Source organism: Hemiscyllium ocellatum, chromosome 43 (genome assembly GCF_020745735.1).
Source record: "Hemiscyllium ocellatum isolate sHemOce1 chromosome 43, sHemOce1.pat.X.cur, whole genome shotgun sequence".
In the NCBI taxonomy this organism is placed as follows: domain Eukaryota; kingdom Metazoa; phylum Chordata; class Chondrichthyes; order Orectolobiformes; family Hemiscylliidae; genus Hemiscyllium; species Hemiscyllium ocellatum.
Genome location: NC_083443.1, coordinates 28,092,349 through 28,112,374, shown reverse-complemented (window position 1 = coordinate 28,112,374; position 20,026 = coordinate 28,092,349).

The following is a 20,026-nucleotide window of genomic DNA, read 5'->3' as shown; positions in this document are numbered from 1 at the left end:
TGCTTACTCAAGAGGGAAATGAGTTTGAGTGGGTTACTCTTCGGAGGGGTGGTGTGGACTTGTTGGGCCGAAGGGCCTGTTTTCACACTGTAGGAAATCTAATCAGGTCCTGGGGGTTTATCCACCTTTGTGCATTTCAAGACATCCAGCACTTCCTCCTCTGTAATATGGACATCTGGAAGATATCTATGAAGATACAGAATGTTGGGAAATAGAGTACCTTAGAACTCTATGGGAAGCTAGGGAAGTGATTGCTGGGCCTCAAGCTGAGATATTTGTCTCACAAACTTGATTGAGTTTTTTGAAGAAGTAATAAAGAGAATTGTTGAGGGCAGAGTGGTGGACGTGTTCTTTTTGGACTTCAGTAAGGTGTTCGACAAGGTTCCCCATGGGAGACTGATTAGCAAGGTTCGATCTCACGGAATACAGGGAGAACCAGCCATTTGGATACAGAACTGGCTCAAAGGTAGAAGACAGAGGGTGGTGGTGGAGGGTTAGTTTTCAGACTGGAGGCCTGTGACCAGTGGAGTGCCACAAGGATCGGTGCTGGGTCCACTACTTTTCATCATTTATATAAATGATTTGGATAAGTTTGCAGATGACATCAAAATTGAAGGTGAAATGGACAGTGAAGAAGTTTACCTCAGCTTACAATGGGATCTTGATTAAATGGGCCAATGGGCTGAGGAATGGCAGATGGAGTTTAATGTGAGGTGCTGCATTTTGGAGAAGCAAAACTTAGCAGGACTTATACACCTAATGGTTATGTTCCTAGGGAGTGTTGCTTAACAAAGAGACCTTGGAGTGTAGGTTCATAGCGCCCTGAAAGTAGAGTTGAAGGTAGATAGGATAGTGAAGAAGGTGTCTGGCATGCTTTCCTTTATTGGTCAAAGTATTGAGTATAGGAGTTGGGAGGTCACATTGCGATTGTACACTATGTTAGTTAGGCCACTTTTAGAATATTGCGTGCAGTTCTGATTTCCTTCTTATGGGAAGGATGTTGTGAAACTTGAAAGGGTTCAGAAACGATTAACTAGGATGTTGCCAGGGTTGGAGGGTTTGAGCTATCAGGAGAGGCTGAAAAGGCGGGGACTGTTTTCCCTGGAAGGTCTGAGGCTGAGGGGTGATGCTATGGACGTTTATAAAATCATGAGGGGCATGGATAGGATAAATAGACAAAGTCATTTCTCTGGGGTGGGGGAGTCCAGAACTAGACAGCATAGGTTTAGGGTGGGAGGGGAAAGATATGAAAAAGACTTAAGGGGCAACTTTTACACGTGAAGGCTGGTGCGTGTATGGAATGAGCTGCCAGAGGAAGTGGTGAAGGCTGGTACAATTACAGCATTTAAAAGGCATCTGGATGGGTACATGAATAGGAAGGGTTTGGAGGGATATGGGCCAAGTGCTGGCAAATGGGACTAGATTAGGTTAGGATATCTGGTCGGCATGGACAAGTTGGACCAAAGGATTCATTTCCGTGCTGTACATCTCCATAGCTCTATGACTCTAAGTCAGTTCTCAACATATTGAGGTATACAAGATAATGAGAGGCATAGATAGAGTCGATAGCCAGAGATTATTTCCCAGGGCAGAAATGGCTAAAATGAGGGGTCATAGTTTTAAGCTGATTGGAGGGAAGCATGGAGGGGATATCAGAGGTGGATTCTTTACACAGAGAGTTGTGAGAGCATGGAATGCGTTGCCAGTAGCAGTTGTGGAAGCAAGTTCACTGGGGACATTTAAGAGACTCCTGGACATGCATATGGTCACAGAAATTTGAGGGTGCATAAATGAGGATCAATGGTTGGCAAAACATCGTGGGGTGAAGGGCCTGTTCTGTGTTGTACTGTTCTATGTTCTATGTTCTATGTTCTATATCCAGTCAGTTGGTGAACGAGAAACAGCAAGTGGCATCTCTCCGCCACATTTTCACAACGCTTGGCACTGGGTACTGAGAAATGGTGTTCTCTGACAACGTGAGACACTCATCAGCACAGAATCCCCCCAATCCTCTGCTCTCATAGCCTTGCAGGGACGTTACAATTCAAATACACTGCTGTCAGCAATGAGCAGTGCACACACTGTCTCTTCCAGTGTGTGACTGAGAGGGAAGCACTAGTTGTGCCTTTGATGGTAAGATTGTGGAGAACATGCAGACACAACATGTAACCAAAGCTGGAATTGACTCTCAAGGGCCAACCACCATTCAAGGATTGATGTTTGGTACAACATTTATCCGTGTGCTATTTTAGCAGGGAGAGAACTCACTGAATTTACTTCATTCTAACACCTTTGGTAAAAGAGCAGAAAGAAGAAGATTAGATTGCTAACAGTGTGGAAACAGGCCCTTCAGCCCAACAAGTCCACACCGACCTTCCGAAGAGCAACCCACCCAGACCCATTCCCCTACGTTTATCCCTTCACCTAACACTACAGGCAATTTAGCATGGCCAATCCACCCTAACCTGCACATTTTTGGACTGTGGGAGGAAACCCACACAGATACAGGGAAAATGTGCAAACTCCACACAGAAAGTTGCCTGAGGCAGGAATTGAACCCGAGTCTCTGGCACTGTGAGGCAGCAGTGCTAACCACTGTGCTACCATGAAGAAGGGATTAAACCAATCGTCACAATTCCAAATCTCAACTGACAAGTGAAAATGGTGGCTTAATGGATTCAGTAAAACAGCTTTAGATGGGGAAAGAAGTCTCCTACCTGGCTATGTAGGAGATTTCTCAGATTGAACTCAGATTTTTCCAGTTTCCTCATTTCCCCTCCCCCCCACCTTGTCTCAGTCAAATCCCTCGAACTCAGCACCGCCTTCCTAACCTGCAATCTTCTTCCTGACCTCACCGCCCCCACCCCACTCCGGCCTATCACCCTCACCTTGACCTCCTTCCACCTATCACATCTCCATCGCTCCTCCCCCAAGTCCATCCTCCCTACCTTTTATCTGACACACTTTCCTCATTCCTGATGAAGGGCTTATGCCCGAAACTCCTGTTCCCTGGATGCTGCCTGACCTGCTGCGCTTTCCCAGCGACACATTTTCAGCTCTGATCTCCAGCATCTGCAGACCTCACTTTCTCCTCCTACCTGGCTATGTTTAATCTGAGACTACCATCAATCTCCATCATTACCTCAGGAGTTCCAGTTAATTTGTGAGAAATGGATTGTTACTTTTACCAAGAAGCATGATTGCTGATCCAATGATTGACAGAATGTGCACTTATCAAAAAAAACTTTACAAAGCTCTTCTGAATTGCAGTTTAATGGTGTCTTGGAAATCTTTGCACCATCAACTATTTAATCATTTGTTCAGCTGTTCGAACAGTAAACACAGAATGAAAAATTCAGGTCTCTATTTTGATGTGAAATCATCTAGAGTGAAGGGGAATACTGTGTCAATGTTAGCTCCGAGTCCAGTGACCCTTCTTCAGACCAGAATGATTGCAACTCAAAACCTTAACTCTGATTTCTCTCAACAGATGCTGCCAGACCAGCTGAGCTTCTCCAGCAATTTCTGTATGTGTTTCAAATTTCCAGCATCCACAGTTCTTTGCGTTGTTACTTCAGCATTAACATCTCTGTTTGGGTAAATATTCGTTACTTCCCCAGTGGAGTCTGGGTAAATATTCGTTACTTCCCCAGTGGAGCCTTGGTTTGAGGATTCATCTGAAAGAAAGCACCTCTGAGAGTGCAGCATTATCGCAGGAGGGACGCACTTCCTGAATAAGATATGTCTGACTTGACTCAGGTAGGAGAAATCAAATGACTTCCTGGGGTCACAATCTTTGAAAGTTTCTTGCTTCTGCCATTAAACATAGCAATGCCCCAGGATACATTTGACGCAAAGGATAGAAAAGGAAAGACAATTCAATACTGATCCACTGTTCCAGTTCTGGAGAGGCTCAGTCTCAAAGTCAAATGTTTATTTTGCTCTTACAGCATTGTTTAAGATTCGTTTAGACAGACACATGAACAGGCAGGGAATAGGGGGATATGGACGATGTGTAAGGAGATGGGATTAGTTTCGAATCGCATCATGGTTAGCACAGTAATGGTAGGCTGAAGGGCCTGTTCCTGTGTTGTATTGTTTGATGTTCTTGTGTGTCAGTTCTAGCACCCACACCTTTACAGTGAGAAATATGTGACTTCAAACATTTCTCACTGGCAAAATAAAATGTTGCATTTCCTGATTTTCTGCTGCCAACTTGGATTTCCAATGTGCATTCACATTACAGTCGTGCACTTCTGCACCCAGCTCCTTTGTCCCAATGCCTGGGAACTGATTCACAACAAGCAGCCTCTCAAAATTTCCACAGAGAGACAAGCTGTTTTTATATATATAAAGCTGTTTATGTTCTCCGTTTGTAATAAAGCAATTTGATTTATTTTATGAACATCATTTCATGTCAAATTGAAGGAAAGCGCCATTTTCCATTTCATTCCCCACGACAGTGTCAAACACTTCAAGGTGAAGGAGAGCTTGTGTTTTATACCGTGTACTCCATGCCTCACTCTAATATACCCTGACAGCATTTTTATTTCTCTACATTGGATAGAAGCCTGAGTTCAGTGTTCCCATTTTCACCTCTGAGTCAGCAGATCAAGAGTTCATGATCCAATCCAGAGATTTTGAGCGTATAATTCAGGCTGACAGTTCAGTACAGGATTGAGCATGTGCTGCACTGTCAGCAGCTCTCTCCTCCATCAGAAAACACGTTACTATCTACACTATCAGGTGAATGTAAAGAAATCAGTGGTACTAGTTTGGAAAAGGATGGCAGTGGGAAACCTGGTGTCACAGAGTCATAAAAATGTACAACATGGAAACAAGGAATTAAGGGCTACGGGGAGAACGCTGGTAAGTGGAGTTGAAATGCCCATCAGCCATGATTGAATGGCGGAGTGGACTCGATGGGCCGAATGGCCTTACTTCCACTCCTATGTCTTATGGTCTTATAGACCCTTTGGTCCAACTCATCCATGCTGACCAGATCTCCGATCTAGTCCCACCCACCAGCATTTGGCCCATTTCCCTATAAATCCTTCCCATTCATATACCCACCCAGATGCCTTTTTAATGTTGGATTTGTACCAGCCATCACCACTTCCTCTGGCAGCTCATCTCACACACACACACGCACACACACACGCACGTACACACACCCCTCTGTGTGAAAATGTTACCCCTTAGGTCTCTTTGAAATCTTTTGCTCGGATCTTAAAACCGTGCCCTCTAGTTTTGGACACCCCACCCTCACAAAAGAATCTTGGCTTTTACCTTGTCCATGCTCATAATTTTATAACCCTCTTTAAGGTCACCCCTTGGCCTCCAACGCTTCAGGGAAAATAGCCCCAGCTTATCCAGTCTCTCCCAATAGCTCTAACTCACCAAATCAGTAACATCCCTATAATTTTTTTCTGCATCTTTTCAGGTACATCAGCATCTTTCCTATAGCAGAGAGACCAGAGTTGAATGCAGTATTCCAATGTACCCGAACCAATATCCTGTACAGCCACAACATGACCTCCCAACTCCTATACGTATTGCACTGGCTAATAAAGGCAAACACACCAAACCACCCACCTATTTCACCACCCCGTCTACCTGCTTCTTCACCTTCAAGGAATTATGAACCTTCACTCCAAGATCTCTCTGTTCTGTAACACTCACCTGGACTCTACCATTAATTGTATATGTCCTGCCCTGATTTGCCTTAACAAAATGTAACACCTCACATTCGTCTAATTAAACTCCATCTGCCACTCCTCAACCCTTTGACCCAATTGATTAAAGTCCTTAAGTACTCTAAGATAACCTTCTTCGCTGTTCACTACAGTGGTGTCATCTGCAAATTTGGTAATCATTTCTCCCACATTCACATCCAAATCATTCATATAAATGAGAAAAAGCAGTGGACTCAGCACCGATCCTTGTGGCACTCCACTGGTCACAGGCCTCCAGTCTGAAAAGCAACCCAGCACCACCACCCTCGGCCTCCTACCTTCAAGCCAAATTTGTATCCAAATAGTTAGGTCTCCCCGGATTTCGTGTGATCTAACCTTGCTAACCAGTCTACCATTCAGAACCTTGTCAAGTGCCTTACTGAAGTCCACATAGACAACATCCACTACTCTGTCCTCATCAATCTTCTTTATCATTTTCAGAAAACTCAATCAAGTTTGTGAGACATGATTTCCCACGCACAAAGCCATGTTGGCTATCCCTAATCAGTCTTTGCCTTTTCAAATGAATGTAAATCCTGTCCCCCAGGATTCCCTCCAACAAACTTGCCCACCACCGACGTCAGGCTTACCGGTCTATGGTTCCCTGGCTTGTCCTTGCCACCTTTTTTAAATACTGGTACCATTTTAGCTAGGAGAAATTGATGCACGGCTTATGCTCAAAACATCGATTCTCCTGCTCCTCGGATGCTGCCTGACCTGCTGCGCTTTCCCAGCGACACACTCTCAACACACCACATTCACTGACCTCTTGTCATTTGGCACAACACCTGTGGCCTATCGATGATACAAATATCTCAGCAAGAGACCCAGCAATCACTTTCCTGGCTTCCCACAGAGCTCTAGGGTACACATAATCAGGGATTTATCCACCTTTATGAGTGTTAATGCATCTAGCATCTCCTCCTCTGTAAAATGGACACTTTTCAAGTTATCACCATTTATTTCTCCAAGTTCTCTTGCTTCCATTCCCTTCTCCACAGTAAATAATGATGCAAAATGCTTGTTTAGTATCTCCACCATCTCCTGTGGTATCACACACAGATGGCCTTGTTGATCTTTAAAGGGCACTATTCTCTCCCTAGTTACCCTTCTGTCCTTAATGCATTTGTAGAATCTCTTTAGAGTCGGCCTAACCCTATTTGCCAAAGCTATCTCATGTCCTCTTTTTACCTTCCTGATTTCCCTCCATCCTCCTACTGCCCTCAACTCCTCGATGGATTCACTCGATCTCAGCTGTCTATACCTGATGTATGTCTCCTTCTTTATCTCAACCAGAGCTTCAATTTCTCGATTCATCCAGCATTCCCTATATCTACCAGCCTTGCCCTTCAAAGTCAAGGGAACAAACTGCCTCTGGACTCTCATTATCTCATCTTTTTGGCCTCCCACATTCCAACCATCCCTTTACCTGTGAACAGCCTCTCCCAATTACCTTTTGAAAGTTCTTGCCTCATGCCATCAAAGTTGGCCTTTATCCAATTTAGAACTTTAACTTTTAGATTAGTTCTATCCTTTTCCGTAACCATTTTAAAAACTAATCGAATTATGATCACTGGCCCCAAAGTGCTCCCCCACTGACACCTCAATCACTTGCCCTGCCTTATTTCCCAATAGAAGATTAAGTTTTACTCCTTCTCTAGTAGGTACATCCAAATACTTAATAATTAATAAGAACATTTTATTATACATGCTTAACAAATTCCTCTCCATTCAAACTTTTAATACTTTGGTAGTCTTAGTGGATGTCTGGAAAGTTAAAATCCCCCTTACAACTCTATCATTCTTACAGATATCTGAAACCTCCTGACAAATGTGCTTCTAAAGTTCCCATTGACTATTGAGAGCCTATAGTACAATCCCAATAGGGTGATCGTGATTTTCTTATTTTTGAGTTCCACACAAATAACTTCATTGGACATACTCCTAGGAGGAGATCAGCCATGATTGTACTGAGTGGCAGAGTGGAGACATGAAGGGGTGAATGGCCCAACTGCTGCCCTGGTTCTTACAGCCTGGTGGACATTACCTATGGACCATCAGCTCCACAAACAGATTACCTGGTCATTTTTTGTTTGCTGTTCTCTGTGAGACCTTGCTGCATTAGCAGTTGCCTTTCCTTAATTATAACAGTGACTACACTTACAGGGAAGTGCACAATTAGGCATTTTGAAATGTCCAATGAAAAAATGCTGCAATATGCTTCGTTGAAAATTGTGTGTACATTTGTGTGTTGTGTGAGTTTGTGGGTGTGTGGAGCATATATGCACGTGTGTGGGCATGTGGAGCATGTGTGCAGAGCATGTGTGCACATTTGTGTAGCATGTATGCAACTGTGTGTGTAGCTGGGGCTTGTACATTGTGTGGATGTGTGGAGCATGTGTGCACATGAGTGGGGGCGTGTGGAGCATGTGTGTACATGTGTGCACGTATGTAGCTGGAGCATGTACGTGTGTGTGGATGTTGGAGCATGTGTGCACATGTATCTGCGAGTGTGGAGCATGTGTGCACGTATGTTTTGGTATGTACAGGCATGTGGGTGAGCAGAGTGTGTGCACATTTACATGTATGTGGATGGAAAATATGTGCATGCATAGTCCTGCGTATGTGACTGTGACTGTATGTGTGAATTGGTCTGTGTATGTGTGCGGTTTATTTTCATGCTGAAAGGTATTTCAATTCGAAGGCGTTTGATATTCTAGTTTAGCAATTATTTGTCACTGGTCATTTTTATCGTACCTGGGTATGGAGTAAGTAATGACAGCGTAAAGTAAGATAGACTTGCAGTAATATCGGGGGAACCTCAGCGCAATTTACGTAATTCTCTTCAGCAGCCAAGATAATGTAACTATCCACAGCCACATGAATTATGATTGAGGGGCAAGGATAGGTGATTTTCACAGCGCCCCCGCGTTAATATTTCATTACAGCCTTTGATGCTGCACTTGACAACAATGCACATTTGTGAAAACCTGTCTTTGGGACCAGAATTGTTGCCTGATGCATCAAAGGTGCAAGCTGAGATGATCCATCAAGTTTCCCAAATCATTTTAGTACACTGGCCCACCCGACCACTGCAACCAACCCTCTCCCTCCCCCCACCCTCCCAAATGGCATGAAATATATCAAGACTGTGCAGGACGAGACGGTTGGAGAGTTCAGGGTTACAGAAATGGAAACAGAGCAGGGAGCGACGAACAGGAAATTAACTTTCTATCTGATGTGGCCTGAGCTGTGGCTTTCATCATTTACAATCTGTTTACTCCAGTGTGGCTGGCTCACCGCTCATCTGAGACACAGCTTAGAGAGAGGCTTTCTGGTTCGTGTGCAGGACTCACAATTCATCAGTCTGCGCCCGCTTGCCACATTAGCAGTTACTAAAGTGCACTTTCCCAATCCCCTTAGAGTCTCACACTCAATCACTGTTTGCAGGTGAGAGGGAGTGAGACAAAAAGAGGGGGCATGGTAGAAGAGGGAATGACCTGCATTTATGTAGCACCTTCCATACCATCTGGATGTCTTTACAGCCGGTGAGGTATCTATTACAATTATGCACAGTAAGCTTCCACAAACAGCTATTTAATAATTGCCTTCTCCAATTTCAAATAATCTTTCCAGCCATCCCCAGCTCCCTTTCCAGTCCCGCCTCCCACCCCCTTCCATTCCACCTCCCGCCTCACGAGCTTCACTATCTCCCCATCCCAACCTCATCCTATGTCCACCCCTTAATCTCCTCCTTGCCTCCTTAACCTGACCTTGCCTGTCCATCTTCCTTGACACCTATCAGTTCCCCTCTTCCCACTGACCTATCACAATAACCCCCCCCCAACCTGCATCCACCAATCATTATCTCACTCAACCTTCCCTGCCCCCAGCCCCAGTCCCTCCCTCTATTTATTTATAAGATCCCTTCCTGGACCCAAAATGTCAACTTCTCCACCTGCTGCCTGGCTTGCTGTGCTCTTCTAGCTTTCTGATTACCTACTCCCAATTTAACAATGCTGAAAATGTGTTGCTGGAAAAGCGCAGCAGGTCAGGCAACATCCAAGGAACAGGAGATTCGACGTTTCGGGCATAAGCCCTTCTTCAGGCTTATGTCCGAAACGTCGAATCTCCTGTTCCTTGGATGCTGCCTGACCTGCTGCGCTTTTCCAGCAACACATTTTCAGCTCTGATCTCCAGCATCTGCAGACCTCACTTTCTCCCCAATTTAATAATGGCCAACTAAAGGACGTGAGTGAGTCAGAAGGGTTTTGTCAACAATTGATAATTGTTTCATGGCCTCCATTGGTAAGTCAGCCTCTCAATTGCAGGATTAATTCACTGAATATAAACTCTACCAGTTCCCATGGTGGGTTTGGAACCTTTAGCTCCCTGAACATTCCCACGGCACACACTACCTCCCTGTGAACAATCAACATTCAACCAGCAGCAGGGGTGTTCTGTTCTGTGTCCTCTTTCAGAGCTGAACCAATCTTGAAAAGATCAGTCATTATCACATTGCTATTTGTGGGAACTTGCTTTGTGCAAATTGGCTACTACACTTCCTGAAATGTTTTGCTTAAAAATCACACAACACCAGGTTATAGTCCAACAGGTGTATTTGGAAGCAGCTAGCTTTCGGAGCGCCGCTCCTTCATCAGGTGGTTGTGGAGATTCTGTGTGTTATGATCTATACTCCCCAACCACCTGACGAAGGAGCAACGCTCCGAAAGCTAGTGCTTCCAAATAAACCTGTTGGACTATAACTTGGTGGTGTGTGATTTTTAACTTTGTCCACCCCAGTCCAACACCGGTTCCTCTGCATCATAAAATGTTTTGTCATATCCTGTTAAATGCAAATTTACTTTCAAAGCTCTTCATCCTAAAAGTCTCATCACTGGGAATTATTGGCCAGAGGTGAGTCATCTGTCCTGCGTTTGCATTCCATGTTCTAAATGAGATAGTTACTCAATTGATGCGATAAAATTAGCTCTGGTGTCGTTCAGAATTTTTTGAAGTACAGCTGGTGAAATCTGGAGGTCCACTTCCTGCATGGACAACCTGTTTGTTCATGCTGTTCCACTATAACAGTGTCATACATTGGCCCCAATCCTGAGAAGTGTTTGTGAAACTTGGATTGTTGTTTGGGGTTACACAGTGTAGATTGGTAGGGCAGTGAGCATGAGTTGTTAATTTTATCAGCAAGAGCAGTACTCTAACAGAAACAGTCTTGTTATTCAGAATGAGGCAACATTGTGTACCTAGCTTTGAAAAACCTGATGCAATGTTACGCTGAACTCATGAACAGTCAAAGGAGGTCAGTGTGCACGTGGTATGGAATTTGAGGGTCAGTTGACTGGATGGGGAGTGATACCAACAGCATGGGTTCAGTTCCCGCACTAGATGAGGTTACCTTCTCAAACTCTCCCCTCAGCCGAGACATGGTGACCCCCTGAGAAAGCAGCCCAATGATCTGGTAAGGCAATGGGGGCTTTGCCTTTTACAGATGATAGTTGCAAGGATCTGTCAGCCTAGTGTTTCACTTTCTTTTTCAGCATGTACCCATTGTTTGCATGCCAAGTGCGGAAACGTTTCTGGGCAGGGGGGTGGCGCAGTGTTTGATCTGTTGAGTAAGTTGGGTGGAGTCAGTCGCAGAGCAGGTAGGAGTTGGGTCACCAACCTCTGCTAGTTGGACCATGGGCCATTACTTGCTGCCAACCGCCTCGTGACCCTGCAATATCATCTTGTGACCGACATTCTGGGAAATCCTCCTCCAGGGTGAAACTCTCCTTACTCCTGGGCAAATTCTCCAGAGGGTGTGACCGTCAGGTACAGTTGTGTTTCCCATCTGTGGCTTTCAGAATTGTGAAGAGAAGTGAGCTGAAAATGAGTTGCTAGAAAAGCGCAGCAGGTCAGGCAGCATCCAAGGAGCAGGAGAATCGACGTTTTGGGACATAAGCTCTTCTTCAGGAATGGCTTATGCCCGAAACGTCGATTCATTCCTGAAGAAGGGCTTATGCCCGAAACGTCGATTCTCCTGCTCCTTGGATGCTGCCTGACCTGCTGCGCTTTTCCAGCAACACATTTTCAACTCTGATCTCCAGCATCTGCAGTCCTCACTTTCTCCTTGTGAAGAGAAGTGCCAGATGTGATAGAATGCATGGTCAGCTAGTTTGATTTCACTGTTTAATGTTTAAAAGTATTCATAGAATACTGAGGCCAAAGTGTGCATCTGAAAATAATGTTCAATTTCATCTCTGTCATCTGATGTGAGATAACCGTGATGGCCAGAATGACTCCCTTTGCTCAATAATTAATACCAAGAGCTGGTGTGGTGGAATGACCTTGAGCAGTCCTCCTATCTCTCTGTAGGATGTATGAGAGGGTGAGGGTGAGTGAGTGGGGAGGGCCAGGGGAGGAATGGTGAGTGGTGTGCCGGTATACTGCACCTGTGCTGATGCCACAGAGTTGAGCATTGTTAATATGTATTCATGCAGTCCTGCCAGACTGGGGGGGGTCGGTTAGCTCATTTGACTGGACATCTCGCTTGCAATTGGTGTCAAAGAGCGTGGTGCTGGAAAAGCACAGCCGGTAAGGCAGCATCCAAAGAGCAGGAGAGTCGACGTTTCAAGCATAAACCCTTCAGCAGGAATGAGGGGGTGGCCAAGGGGGCTGAGAGATAAATGGGAAAGGGGGGTGGGGCTGGGTGCAAGATAGCTGAGAATGCAATAGATAGATGGATTAGGGGCTGAAAGGTCAGAGAGGAGGGTGGAGCGGATAGATGGGAAGGAAGATGGACAGGTAGGACAGTTCAAGAGGGCAGTGCCAAGTTGTATGGTTGGATCAGGGATAAGGTGGGGGAAGGGGAAATGAGGAAACTGGTGAAATCCACATTGATCCGTGTGGTTGGGGAGTCCCAAGGCGGCAGATGAGGCATTCTTCCTCCAGGTGCCGGGTGGTAAGGATTTGGCGATGGAGGAGGCCCAGGACTTGCATGTCTTCGGCAGAGTGGGAGGAGGATTTAAAATATTTGGCCATTGGGCATTGGGATTGTTTCGTGTGTGTATCCCCGAGATGTTCTCTGAAACGATCCACAAATAGGATCCTGTCTCCCCAATGTGAGGAGATCACATTGGGAGCAACAGATACACTAGATGGCATGTGTGTAAGTGCAGGCAAAATTCTGATAGATGTGGAAGGCTCCTTTGGGGACTAGGACGGAGCTGAAAGGGGCAGGTGTGGGCGCAGGTTTTGCAATTCTTACAGTGGTAAGGGGAGGTGCCAGGAGGAGAAGTTGGGTGGTGGGATAGCGTGGACCTAACAAAGGAGTCGTGGAAGGAACTGGTCTTTACGGAATGCGGATAGGGGTGAGGAGGGAAATCTATCCCTGGTGGTGGAGTCTGCAATGTTTGCGATGCACAGTGACACCAACAGAGTGGGTTCAATTCCACCACTGGCTGAAGTAACCATGAAGGACTCTCCTTCTCAATCTCTCCATGAGCCTGAAATGACCCTCAGGCTAAACCACCACCAGTCAGCTCTCTCTCTTTCTCTCTCTCTCTCTCTCTAATTGGAAGAGCAGCCCTGTGGGCTGGTAAGACTGAGGTCACTTCAACATTCTTACGCAATAGACAAGCAGAAACATTGACTTGGCAGAAGGCAACACAGGCATTAGCATTTGTCTTACTGCTTTCCCAATGCCTGAAATGGAATGAGCATTACACCCAGAATTCTCAGTGAGTTCTCAGCGTGCAGAATGAAAGCGAGACTGAGGATCAGTGCGTAGGCCGAAGGTGAAGCCACAGCCTGGCAAGATGGCACTTGGATTGGGATTTTGGCGGTCTGAGATCCCAGAAGCAAGCCCAATGCAGGGATGGAAGCTCCCCCAACATCTGCAGTGATGGTGAGAGCGGGGAAGATTGAGCCAACACTGGGAGAGCGTGCCAAAGCAGAGGAGATCAAGCTATTGTAGGAAGTACTGTCCCCAAATGGCTAAGCACTTAAGAAAGATTGCAATGGTTGAACTTTTAGCTTTATTTCTTTGGTTTTCAACTTAATACCAGAAAGACTGTAATGTTTAACCTTGTTCCTGATTTCTTTCTGCTTTGTTCTTGTACCTAGTTTTTTGTACTTGCACCTAAGATGGTGCCACGTGTGGCGATATTAAAAACTTTTCACTGTACCCCTGTACCTTTGTGTTTGAGTGCACATGACAATGACGTGTAAATCTAAATCTAAATCTTTTCATGACTTCTCAAAGTACTTTGGAGTGATGGAGTACTTTTGAAGTTAAAGGTAAAGGTTAACTGTAGTCCCAGAGGACCATGGTGCTGCTGTCTTGTGAGAAATGTCTCGTGGGCAGTTTAACCTAAATGTCACCACCCCTCAGGTGAGAGAAGAGGTTGAGGAGCAAAGTATATTCACTGTTGGAATGTACTAGGAAACACAACAGCCAATCTGTACACAGTAAACTCCTATGAATAGCAATGTAATTATGCCTAAATGATTTTTTTTTATCTCATGTTACTTGAGGGATAGATATTGGTGATAACTTAAGATTAGAGTGGTGCTGGAAAAGCACAGCAGGTCAGGCAGCATCTCAGGAGCAGGAAAAATCGACGTTTCTCTTGCTCTTCTCTGGATTAGAATAAGGTTATAGGATTTTTAGACTCACACTAACGGGTTTAACATGTCATTCCTAATACATCACCCCCAACAATGTAGCTCTCCCTCAGTGATGCACTCAGGATTTCTGCACTTAGAACTTTCCTTTAATGTTTAATCCACAGTCTTCTGCTTAAAAAATTGTGGTTGACACTAATAGTCAACCAATAGATACTGATGTAGATGGACATGATCACTCCGTAAATGTGGACACTAATGTAATGTGTCACGGAATGTGGGAAGATTTCTCTTCTGACATTGAAAATGTGCTCATGAGGTTGCTGATATTGCTAATGACAATTAAGATAAAGTTAAAGGCTTCTACACAGTAACCAGAGTGATTTTCCCATTTCTGAAATGCTATTGAGTGGTGATAAATAGTCTATTTCTTTACTAAGTGTGAATTGTAAAAAGTGACAATAACTGACAATGGGTGTACAAGGCTTGATGGATTAACAATAAAGGACAGTGTGTGTATGCTGCCTTAGTTAATTAAAGGAAGCTCAAAGGTGGACAGGTTCAACCTTTGGCCTTGTCACCAAATCACCCGATCTCCTAGTAATTCAGCAAGATGGAACCAGTGTACTATTGAAAGTTGCTTTATTGTTTTGGACGAGAATAGAGGCAAGTATATCACTGCCATCATTGAACCTGCATCAAACATCAAGAAGTGTGAATATTGAGGTGGATTCTCTTAATGACCGTCATTTTGAGATTACTGGAAAGTGCAATTATTTCCTGCGTTATTTATCAAGTGTTGAGATGACTTGTACCTAGCATTAAAAGTAAAAAGACATAACAAAGTTAATCTATTTCAGGAACTTTTTCTACAGTTCGACCCGATCAATGCCCCAGCAATCCATCGTATTAAAGTATGGGCCTTTTTACAATACCCGTCTTGACCGAATTGGCTCAATAGTTAGCTCAATATTTTTAAAATTCCATTCTAATTAGTATCATCTGAAGGAGATGAAATAACTTTACAGAGGCCAGTATCCCATCACCAAGTCATCCTTTATTTACATGTGGAGAGCCCTTGACACTGCTATAGCTCCCTCAGAGCCAACAGAACCTCTGACATTCCTGTTATTTTTCTTTAAAGTTATTGGTATTCTGATTTACCATGTCATTTGTTTCTGTAAGAGAGCCATTGGAATTCATATACAGTCAGTTCTGCTATAACATGCCTTTCTTCAACGTGAATGGGCTATAATGCTATTGAAGAATTTACTCTGTTATTTATAGATTAGATTAGATTCCCTACAGTGTGGAAACAGGCCCTTCGGCCCAACCAGTCCACACCGACCCTCCAAAGAGTAACCCACCCAGATCCATTCCCCTCTGACTAATGCACCTAACAGTATGCGCAATTTAGCATGGCCAATTCACCTAACCTGCACATCTTTGTGACTGTGGGAGGAAACTGGAGCACCCAGAGGAAACCCACGCAGATACAGGGAGAATGTGCAAACTCCATACAGACAGTCGCCTGAGGCTGGAATCGAACCTGGGACCCTGGTTCTATGAGGCAGCAGTGCTAACCACTGAGCCACCGTGCCATCCTGACGCTCCGGTTTATATCTGTCAGCTGGAGCTCCCTGATTGGAGCAGATTAACAGCCCCAATCAGGGAACTCGCATTCTCTGAGATCCACCTGACTTGCCTTGTTACAATCACTGCATGAGGTCTGCATGAAATGTGCAGGACTAGCTAATAGAAGTTGTATTTACATTACCGAAAGATTCCTCCAGGGCCAGTAGCTGTTCTAATTAGCTCAGAGCCTAGCTAGTGACTGTATGTTTGACAGTAGCAGCTCTAAGACCCAGGTTAGTGCCACAATGACTGTAGCGAGATAATCCCATTATAGCAGTCACAAAACCAATGCTGTATTTTGAAAATTTTCCAACAATCCTCAGATGTTCCATTTGCGTAGAATGCAACTTTTCACTTAGGAATATAGGAAGAGAGGAGTCCACTCAGCCCCTTGAGCTGTTCCACCATGCAAAAGATCGTGGCTGACCTCTGGCCCAACTCCATGTGCCTGCCTTGGGCCTGTATCCCTTCATATCTTTCCTTTAATAAAAACTTCTCCATCTCAGATTTAAATTTAATAATTGAGTTAGCATCAACTGCTGTTTGAGAAAGATAGTCTCAACCCTCCCCCACTCTTTGTTAGAATGGCTTTGTAATACTAGCTCTAATTCTTAGACCATGCCCACTGGTTTAAGAATTAGAAACTCTATTTTGAGTATGGGCGACATTTCCACCCCCCCCCCCCCCCCAGACTAAGATAATGGATAAAGGTAGGTTGGGAGAGTGGGCTTAACTGTGGTCAATGGAGTTTATTGTGGATAAGTGCAAGGTTGTGCGTTTGGGTTGGAAAATGGACAGGTGATCTATTATCTTAATTGGGAGAGACTTCCAGGTGCTCTGGTACAGAGAGGTCTAGGTGTACTCATTTATGAGTCACAACAAACTGGCATGGGGAAAGATATAAAAGAGACCTAAGGGGCAACTTTTTCACACAGAGGGTGATACGTGTATGGAATGAGCAGCCAGAGGAAGTAGTGGAGGCTGGTATAATTGCAACATTTAAGAGGCATTTGGATGGGTATATGAGTAGGAAGGGTTTGGAGGTATGTGGGCCGGGTGCTGGCAGGTGGGACTAGATTGGGTTGGGATATCTGGTCGGCGTGGACAGGTTGGGCCGAAGGGTCTGTTTCCATGCTCTACATCTCTATGACTCTATGACTATAAGTGTATTGAATGTTGCCTTTTCTAGCTAAAGGGATAGAATATAAAAGTAAGGAAGTACTGTTGCAACTATGCAAGGTATTGGTGAGACCAGTCCTGAGGTATTGTGCACAGTTTTGGTCCCTTTATTTGAGGAAAGATGCAGTGGCATTGATAGCATGTTCAGAGGATTGATGCAGAGATGAGGCGTACGTCGTATGTAGAGATTGAACAGTTTAGGCCTATACTCTCTGGGATTTAGGAGAGTGAGGGGAGATCAAGATGGTAAAGGGTGTGGATAAAATAGACGTGGAGTGGATGCTTCCTCTTATCAGGGGTAGCAAATTTAAAACAGAGTTGAGGAGAAACTATTTCTCCTAAAGGGTTGCGAATCTGTGGAATTCACTCCCCCAAAATGGGGTGGATGCTGGGACAGTGAGTACATTTAAGGAGGAGTGAGACAGGTTTTTAATTGGTAAGTTGTAGGGATTTGGGGAGAAGGCAGGAAAATGGGGCTCAGGAGCATATCAGCCATGATCGGTGGGGCAGTCTCAATGGGCCAAATGGCCTGATTCTGTTCCTATATCTAATGAACTTTTGTAGACGTTTTACCAAAAATGACAACTTTTGATGTGAAGTTCAATTATTCACCTTTTGTTAAAACTGAATCGCCTCAAGACAGTGTTACAAAAGATGAGGCTTAAAGAACAATAAGTGGTCACAGCATAATCAGCTGAGATGGTTGTGATGGCTCAGACAGGGAAGTTTATTTTTGAAGTATTTCTTCATGGTCTGCTGCATGCCTAGCATATGTAGAAACGCATCAGTGCATTGCCAGCTGTTTGTTGTGGCTCAGTGAGTCGTGCACTTGTTGCTGACTCAAAAGGTTATGTGTTCAAGTCCTGCCCTAGAAACTTGAACAGGAGCTTTTGGCTGACTCAGCAGTGTAGTATGATGACCGTTGCTGCTCTGTCAGATGCGCTGTTGTCTCAGTTACTAAACTGTGGTCCTGTCTGACCTGTCAGGTGGATATGAAAGATTCCACATTTTGAAGAAGAGTAGGGAGTTTGCTTTAGAGTCTTTTTTTAAAATCATTTATGGGTTGTGAATGTCACTGGCTGGGTCAGTATTTATTGCTCATCCCTCGTTGCCCTTGAGAAGGTAGTGGGAGAGCTGAGTTCTTGCCCAATGCAGTCCATTTGGGTGAGGTATATCCAAAATGCCTTTATGGAGGGAGTCTGAAGATTTTGATCCAGCGCACTGAAGGAATGGCAATATTTTCCATGACGAGTGACTTGGAGGGAAATGTGCAGGTGGTTGTGTTCCCAAATATCTGCTGCCCTGGTCCTTCTAGATGGTAGTGGTCATAGATTTTGAAAGTGCTGCCGGCAGAGTCTTGGTGAATTTCTGCAGTGCATCTTACAAATGGCACACCGAGTGTCAGTGACGGAGAGAGCAAATGTTTCAGGATGTGGTGCCAACCAAGTTGGCAGTTTTGTCTTGGATGGTGCCAAACCTGGGTTTTGTTGGAGCTGTACCCATCCAGTCAAACGGGGAGTATTCCATCCCACCCCTGACTTGTGCCTTGTAGATGATGGACAGGCTTTGGAAAGTCGGAAGGTAAGTTACTCTCTGCAGTAATCTCTGATCTGCTCTTGCAGCCACTGTATGTATATGGTTACTCCAGTCCAGCTTCTGTTCAATGGTAAACCTCCAGGATGCTGGTGGGCTGCCCTGACAAATCTTTATCACTCAAACCACCGACCTAGCGATGGACTGCCTAATCATTGTCTCATTGCTATTTGAGGGAGTTTGCTGTGTACAAGTTGGCTTCTGTGTTCCCTATATTCCGCACTTCAGAAGTACTTCATTTCCTGGATGTAATGTGACTATAAGAGGGGTTTAATATGGAGCATTGTGAACAGCAGTGAAACAGGCCATTTGGCCCATCCAGTCCATATCATGTTTATGCTCTGCCCAATTCTCTTTCAATTTTTCCTCATATAACCAATCATTGCAACTCCATAGGCTTCATACGCCCTTCATCTGCTTGAATAGCTTCCCTTTAAATTGATATGAAGCAAGCATTGCTTTTCAAATGATTTGAGAAGTAAGCAGAAATTACTTTGGATAGTTCATGTGGGGAGATAACTTGGAACAGGATGGATTCCATACTTAGATAATTCTAAGAACAGTAACTATTGACGTATCTGCAGTCAGAACGCTCAGCTACCAATGAGATTAGTGGCTCAGTGGTTAGCACTGCTACCTCACAGCACCAGGGACATGGGTTTGATTCCAACCTCAGGTCACTGTTTGTGTAGAGTTTGCATATTTACCCCTTGTCTGGGAATTTCCTCCCACAGTCCAAAAATGCGCAAGTTAGGCAGAATGGCTGTGCTAAATTGCCCATAGTGTCTAAGGAGGTGCAGGTTAAGTGGATTAGCCATGGGAAATGCAGGGCTAGGGTAGGGCTGAGTCTTGGTGGGATGCTGTTTGATGGGTTGGTGTGGATTCCATTCACGTTGTAGGGTTTCTACTGTAGCTTTCTGGGGTTTTGCTTGAGAGACAGATGTTGATCATGACAACTTGCTGCTCCTGGAATAACACCAAAGCATTTTAAAACATGCTTGAAAAAAAGTCAATGATCTTGATTCTTCATGCCTGGGAGTGATTGGCCATGCAGCATTCCCACATTACTTCCACGTAGCCTTACTTCAATTCTAGCCCAGAGTCAGGAAACAAAACTGGAATACACAATATTCTTCCTCAAGGAGAGCAGTGCTTCCAAACTTACTAAACTCACATAAGTGTAACAAATGTATTGTTTTTATCTGAGACTCAAGCCCATCATTTTCAACTTTTCTGGCCAAAGATGTTTTCCAAGCGCAATG